Source organism: Peromyscus californicus, unplaced genomic scaffold (genome assembly GCF_007827085.1).
Source record: "Peromyscus californicus insignis strain IS unplaced genomic scaffold, ASM782708v3 Scaffold_4__1_contigs__length_199733344, whole genome shotgun sequence".
NCBI classification, from domain to species: Eukaryota; Metazoa; Chordata; class Mammalia; order Rodentia; family Cricetidae; genus Peromyscus; species Peromyscus californicus.
In genome coordinates this window covers 78,192,274-78,199,899 of record NW_026294562.1, presented here as the reverse complement: position 1 = coordinate 78,199,899, position 7,626 = coordinate 78,192,274, and the positions used below count along the sequence as shown (strand labels likewise).

At 50.6% G+C, this 7,626-nt stretch overlaps 1 long non-coding RNA gene across 1 annotated transcript; it reads right to left on the bottom strand.

Annotated features, from left to right (window-relative positions):
- Positions 1–2,208: 2,208 nt before the first annotated feature.
- LOC128125473 (uncharacterized) lies at positions 2,209–6,301 on the bottom strand. Its single transcript, XR_008223169.1, has 3 exons — positions 4,972–6,301; positions 2,531–2,611; positions 2,209–2,373 (listed from the first exon to the last, which is right to left on the bottom strand). It is a non-coding gene; the product is annotated as an uncharacterized LOC128125473 (long non-coding RNA).
- Positions 6,302–7,626: the final 1,325 nt, after the last annotated feature.

The following is a 7,626-nucleotide window of genomic DNA, read 5'->3' as shown; positions in this document are numbered from 1 at the left end:
TGGTCAGTGGGCATACGTAGAAACTCCCCCATTGTCTCTAGAAGTGGTCAGTGAGAAGAACTTGAAATGAGGACACCCTTTTACCTACAGCTAAGGATATCCTGGAAAAAATGTTCATGGTGGCAGATTCTGGACACATACAGAAATCCTCCAGTCAAACACCCGAAAAACCAGTGTCAACTGTGGGGAGAGAGCATGCTCTGTGGACCAGGCACTGGCTACTCAGCTGTCAATGGACTTGACCTCGGGATGAGAGTTTCCTCTGGATCTTAGTTCAAATCCCATGAGAAGCTGGTTGGCTGAGCCCATCATTGCAAGCCAGACCACACAAGCAATAGATAGATGGTAGGACAGCCTGTAAGTCAGCTGTCTTCACATCATGTGATCACTGCTGCTCCAGTCATTCTGGTTATGAAGAGAAGGGGTGGAGCCCCTGCCACAGATGATAGTGGTATAAGGAGTCAAAAGTGTTAGAGAAGGAAGGTTCCCACAGAAGGGTGCACGGCTGTTGGTAATTAGCATCTCCAGGCCCAACGCCAGGAATGTGGCAGTCAGAACGAGTGTCCCTTTGAACACCCGTGACCAGATGCAAGAACACAGTAACTAAGAACGCAGTCGCTGCACAAGATCAGGCTGTCAGCATTCCATCACAGGTGGGGGAGGGGCTCAGGAAGCCCCACCCCTAACTAAGGAGTTATGGGTAGTTAATGGCTGCTGTGGGAAAATGGCTCATTGCCTTCAGGGGCATAGTCACCGGTGAGCTGTGAACAACCCTCCACTGGTAGTCATACAATCAGCCCTCATTAAACAACTCAGTGGATCACAAAAACAACAACCTAGGAAAATAGGAAGGCATTGTTGGAAAAAGGAGGTCCAGTGGGAGTGGACGTACGTAAGAGATGGTATTGAGGGATGAATATGGCCAAAATACATTATATCCGTGTATAAAACAAGATGCGGGCCACAAAGACGGGAAACAACAGGATCTGTTTCTGCCACTGAACAGCTCTGTGTCCTTGGACAAGTCGTTCAGTCCCTCTGAGTATGTCCTCACTTCCAACAGTTAATTAATATTCCGCAGCTTCGGGTCTCTGTAACAAAATACCAGAGATGATGAATTTCCTAAGAGGGAAGGCTTCTTTGGGCTCCTGGATTTAGAGATGTCATCAGTGATTAAGTAGCTGCCTGTTTGGGTTTGGTTTGGTTTGGTTTGGTTTGGTTTGGTTCGGTTTGGTTCGTTTTTCTGTGCCTGTGATGAGCACAATGGCAGAGCACATGGTGGAGAAAAGCCACTCACTTCGTGCCTGGGAATCCAAAGAGAGAACAGGAAGGAGCCAGGATCCCTTCGAAGTCACATCCTGAAATGACCTAACTTCCTTTTACCACATTCTACCTCTTGATGGTTCTACCACCTCCCAGCAGTGCCATGTGCCAGGGACCAAACCTCCAGCACAAGTCCCTTTGAGGATATTCCCGACCACAGCTACAGCCCCGCCCAACAGGGAAGTCCCCGGGGAGGCACACAGTATCACAACCCATGCTCCAGGCCAGAGGAAAACAGATGGTGCCTACACCTTCCGAGCAAACACCAGGACAAGGGATATGAATGGGACACTCTGTGGGAGGAGTGTGGCGTGGGAGTGATTACAATTGGTAGTGAGTCTAGAAATGGGGTGTGGGGAGGAGTGAGAAGGTGGTCAAGTCATGAGGATCATTCAGAAATATTCTATTCTTCGCAGTATGCAGTGAGTTTTCCTTCTCTTTTACATTAGATGTGGCCACATGATGTGCTTGAGCAGTAATGTGTCAAAAGAAATGGCATATGTCACTTCTGTCACGGGCAGCATGCTGGCATCGGCTGTGTCCCCCAGGACCCCTGAGTGAGAAAGAGCGGAGCAGAAACCCGTCAGACTTCTAAGGAACATGGATACACCACTGGGAGTGAGATGGGGCTTGTGTGTGACTGCAGCGTAACACGCTGCCCTGGCAGATACAGTCAGGGTTCGGGGGAGAGCTGAGATGGGGCTCACTGGTAGCCTTGGTTTCTGTTTCCAAAATGGCAGGGTAGGGGACAGTGAGTGTACTTGGTCAGGATGGGGAAGGACTAATAATATTTCCTTCCTTTACCATTTTGCCAAATCTTAGCCCTGCTGACAAAGCCGCCACATCCATCCAGACTGCTGTCACCAAAGGAGAATGACAATCAACTACAGCAGCCACTTTAACCTTTATTCCAGAAATTTCACTTGATTTTCCTGGAAGGGGCCATGCGAGCTTCCTCTTTACCACATTCCGAGGCTTCTCCTTTCCCTCTGTGGATCCTGCATTTATCCTCAGATCTCTCGGCTCCTCTGAGCAGCCACAAACCAGGAGCTGTTGGAAAGAGAGTTTATAGAGAACATCAAAGCAGGGGCTGGGGTGGGGTGGGGGGATGACAGTGAGAATGGAGCCTCCAGGAAGAGACCTACTCCTCCCCCAGCAGGCTCTAGGGGCTTCAGATGCCCCAGGGGGCAAAACATGTCAGCCCTACCTCCTAAGTCCACAGGGACCATATCTCAGCAAATCTCCAATACGTCATCGTCATCGATTGAAAGGTCATCTTTATGCTCAACTAAGAAAGAAAAACTGTTGTCAATTAGACCACAGCACCATGCTTTGTTAACACTTAGGACTTTTATTTTGTTTGTATCAAAAGAACTTTCTTAAACTTAGTTAGACATGGATTTTTGGTCATGTATTGTACATACAGAAAGTGGAAAATACCCACAAAACTGTTTAACCAGAATGTCCTCAGACATCTTTAGACTGACTTTGCGACTCGCCTTCAGCTTGGAGTCACTGATATTTTTGTGTGTTCACTGGTTATTCTCATCTAGGGAATCAAGAGGTGATAAGAGCATCCCGTGAGAGTTTTCCAGCATTGGCTCTCATCAAGTTCTACCACAGGCACATCCTTAGCTGTTGTTCCCCCAGGAGCTGGCCACCATGGGGTTTTGTTTGGTTTTGTTTGCTTCTTTATGTTTATAAGGGTTTTGCCTGCATGCATGTCTGCACACCATATGCATGCAGTGCCTAGAACATTGTCCAAGAAGGACAGAAGAGAGAGTGCTCCATCCCCTGGAACTGGAGTTACAGAAGGTTGTAAGTCACAGTGTGTGCTGAGAACCAAACCCAGGTCCTCTGGAAGAGCAGCTGGTGCTCAGCACTGAGACAGCCCTGCAGTCCCTCCACCTTGGGATCTGGGGCTTGCTATTAAGCTAAAACTATGCAGCCAATGAGCTCCCAGGGATCCACCTCTCTCCACTTCCCCAGTGCTGGGATTACAAGCACAAACCACCATGTCTGGCTTTTTTAACATGGGTCAGAGACTCAAATTAGTTGCTTTAGCTTGTGAGGCAAGCTCTTTACTAATTGAGCCATGTTCCCAGCCTCTGGCATTGACACTTTTAAAAGTCAGATAAGGAGAATTGTGTCACACTCCCAGCAGTACCAGCAAAGACTATGAGATGCCATTGATTGTAATGTGAAAACTAACTTCAAAGTGTGGCAATGTGTAGAGAAAAATTGAATCAATTGCCATTAAATCAACTGCCCTCCACACCTTCCCTGAGTCTACATCTGAGGCAAAAGAAAATAATCCAAGGTCAGAAAGGGTTAAACCCCAGTTCCAGCCACACCTCTCCCTAGTTATGTGATATAGCAGTCAGAGTGGGCTGGGAGCTGCTACAATAACAAACAGTCCCCAGAGCTCAGTGGCTCAACAGGATAGAGATGTCTGTCTGCATGCACATCTCCTGCAGGTCGGGCAATAGGACAGAGAGCTGTCCTCCAGGTTCAAATCACTGTTTCCACCAATAATGGGAGGAGAGAGAGCCTAGGACCACAGAGGACGTTTCTTGTTTTGAGCTGAAATGGTGTACCACTCCCACCCACATTTCCTTTGCCAGAATGAAGTACATGGACTTCCTTAACTGAAAATGGCTGGAAAATGAGAAAATGTACTCGGGAAGGAGAAAAGAACAAAATATGCCAATGGTGTCATCTAGCTCAGTGACCTCATGGAACTCATTAAGCCTCCCCAAGCCTTGGTTGGTCCTGGTAGAAAAGATGGCTGCACTGGACCTGTTCCACTATGCTTGGGATGCTGGGGACCACTTTGAAATGTGTGTGTGTCACAGAGCCACAGCTTAAAAACACTGGCTGGGATGCACACTTGTTCCTTCCCACCTGGAATTGACCCTGCAACGCCCCCTTGGTCCACCCCCATCGCCTCTTGGGTCAAATGGTCTCCATGTATTTTTTTCCTGGTGCTCACTAAATGACCCCGGACCCAAAAACCTCCTACTTCCCTCCCAAGAGAGGAGCAGTCTTCTCGGGAATCAGTCTTGACTGGAAAGGCCTCCAGACAGCTACAGGGCCTGGCCCTGGAAGTCTCTGTAGACTGAAGGGTCAGATCCACTAGCGACCATGTGGGAGGCTTTGAGCCAAAGAAGTCCTCACAGCAAAACTAGCAGGGAAAATAAAATAAAATAAAAATCCAGGCCAAGCCTCTAGAGGCTGACCCAAGCTCTGCCCCCACAGTCCCAACACCAGAGAGGATCCCCAAATAGACAGGCTTAGAGCTTGGAAGGAGATGTTGTTCCCTCGGGGGTGTGCCCAGGACAGGGCATCCCAGAGCACAGGCGGAGTGGTTGCTGCTGGCCTGGAGGTGGAGACCCTGAGACCAGAGCTGAGCCTGAGGAGCCTCGCTGAGCACTCCTGGGACAGGACAGAGGGCAGCGCGAAGTCTGAATCCCATGCAAATGCCTCTTTTCCCTCACACTCCTTGGCAACAATCAAAAACATTTCCAGCCTCTGGGGGGGGGGGGGTGTCACGACACTCCCAAAATTCAAAATTTTGTTTGTGGTGCTGGGCGCAGACGCCAGGATCTCCTGCTTGCTAGGCAAGTGCTCTACCACCTAACTACCCACCCTGGCGCTCCGCGTTGTTTTAAAGCTTCCTGGAGATCTCAGACACAGCTGGAATGCGGATCCAGGGAGGGACGGAGCCTCCCCTATACACGGAAGGCCTCCATCTCACATTCTCACACAGCCGCGGAGACTGGTCTGGGGTGCAGACAAGCTGACCTCTCTGGTCGAGTCAGCTGGCAGAAAATCTGAAGTTATTCAGGCCAAATCCAGAATCCAGAAGCGAGAGAGCAAAAGGGGGAAGGAAGAGTGCTTGGGAGGAGGGGAGCATGGGTAGGTGGAAGACACTGTAAAAGAATGAGCGGCAGGAATGGAGGAAAGAAATGGGGAGAAAGGGAAGGAGGGAGGGAGGAAGGGAAGGAGAGAGGGAGGGGAGCTACGCATAGGTCTGACAAAGAAATGGAACAGGTACGATGGGAGGGAGGAGCGCGAGCCGCCGCGCTGGGCTTGCTGGGGTCATAGGAAGCGACTGCCGAGCGCGGGGTCGGGTGGCAGGCTTGGCAGGCTTTGCAGGCTTCGGCACCAGCCTCCTCACCGTTGCTGCTCTGGCTCTGGCAGGCACGGGACCCGGGTGCCCCCTAGCGACCACACGCGGCGGTGCGGCGGGACCTCGCGCTCTCCCCCAGGGCCCCACGCGCTACACCCGAGTTCTTTCCCATTCCTCCTTAAAAGCCACTTCCCTGCTTCGCTCGCTGCAAACTTTAGCATCTCCTGGCCTGGCATCCTCTGGAGAGCGGAAAGATAGGCTCTTCCTGAAGCTTTTTCCTGAAAAGGCTTTCTATTCCCTCCTCCGTGAAAAAGGATCAGTAAAGGGGGGGAGCGGTTTGGAGAAAATGGTTTAAGTTAATTTAAACTGTGTCTGCCGCAGGCAGCAATCCAAAAAAGGTTTTCTACTATTTTTTTTTTTTAAGTCCTGTTGAAAGCGTCAAGGGAAGCTCTTTGCTGCAGCCCAGCGGCCAGATGGAGTCAGGCTAGTCCAATGTAGATGCTGCTGGAAAGAAGTCTCAGGCAGCCAGGAACCCCAGGCCTGGTGGTGCCAGAGAATCCCTAGGTCCGGGTCAGACCTTTTGAAGGGCTGCTGAGAGTGATAGTACTCATTCTCGCTTGCAATCCCAGCATTCAGAAAGCAAAATCAGGAGGACAGCCACAAGTTTAAGGGCAGCCAGATCTCAGGACACAGCAGTACCCATTGAGCACGTCCTCTCCCAGCCTGTTTGAACAGGCCAGCTCCTTTCATCACAAGAAGCTCTGAAGTTGGTACTATGTATCTCAATGTCACAAAGAGGAACCGGAGACCTCCAGGAGATAAGGGCACCCAGCCAACCAGTGGCTGCACTGGATGCTAAGCTACTCGGCCCTTGTGGAACTGGAAATGTCAGTTCTACACCGCAGCCAAAGCATGTAGGAAGTGTCTGGAGGCCCTCTCTCCAAAGTGGCCTCAGCTTCAGTCCCTTCCAGTCAGTACCCCAGGATGACCTTGGCTGTGAGCGAGGATGATGACATCACAGCCCCTCCCATCTGCACTGTCTACCTCTGTGTGCCACATCATGAGGCACAGCATGCAATGTAATCCCTTCAGCAGAGAATTCACAGAACGTCTCCTCGGTGCCAGGCACTGTGCTAGAGAGCCAGGGGACAGCGGCAAACACTGCTGAGCTATAACTACCTGCACTCAAAGACGGCCAGGGCTTGGGACACTGACGTCCATGCTCTTGTTGGAAGCCACCTCTGCAGTTGCACCCACAGCCTTCTGAAGTTTGCACCTCCACAGTATGCCTCCCTTCCTAGGGCATACTGGCAACACGGATAAACCACTGGAGAGAAGTCTCAAGAAGTGTTGCGCCTCTGCCAGGTACTACTGGACCAGGTGAACAATTCCACAGGATGCTGCAAAGGAAAGGATAGAAGTGGCCAGAAGTGAAAATGAGATCAGACGAATCACAGAGGAAGCTCCTGGGATTGACTTGATGATAGAGCACCTGCCTGACACACAGAGTCCTAGGTTTAATCCCAGCATCCCTCCAAAAGAAAAAATAATAATAATAAAATCCCTTCCTATCTGGAGCCACCCAGTGAGGGAAGGGACCACCTTGGGAGTAAGTGAAGTCCCCGTTCCAACAGGAGGGTGTCAGGGTGTGAAGAAGTGACTCCTATCCGGGGAGATGGCTCTATTAGATAAAACAGTGGCCCGTTTTAGGCTTAATAGACTTTGCGCTGGCAATCAAGCCCCCATGTGAGTGATTTAATCAGTCTGGGACTTACTTAGCTGAATATGCACAGGAGGGAAGAAGAGAGGAAGTCAGGGGAGGGTGAAGAGAGAGGGAGGAAGAGGAAGGGGAGGAAGAAAACAGAAGAGAAGGGGAAGGGAGAGAAGAGGGGGAGCAAGAGACAGGAGGAGGAAGAGAGAGAAGAGGGGGGAGTTAGGGAGCAGGGAGACGATAAGGCCCCTGCTGGGAAGGGAATGTGATTCTGGAGGTCGCTTCTTCAAAGATGGTCCCAGTGCTCCTTGGTTTACGATGGACTCATGCCCCAATAAACCATCCTAGGTTGAAAATTTCTAAGTCAAAACTGCCCCGGTGTCCCTCACCTGCCAAACTCCAGTCTCAACTCCCCAAAATGTGCCCAAAGCTTAGGTTAGCCTCCAGTAGGGCAAAATCA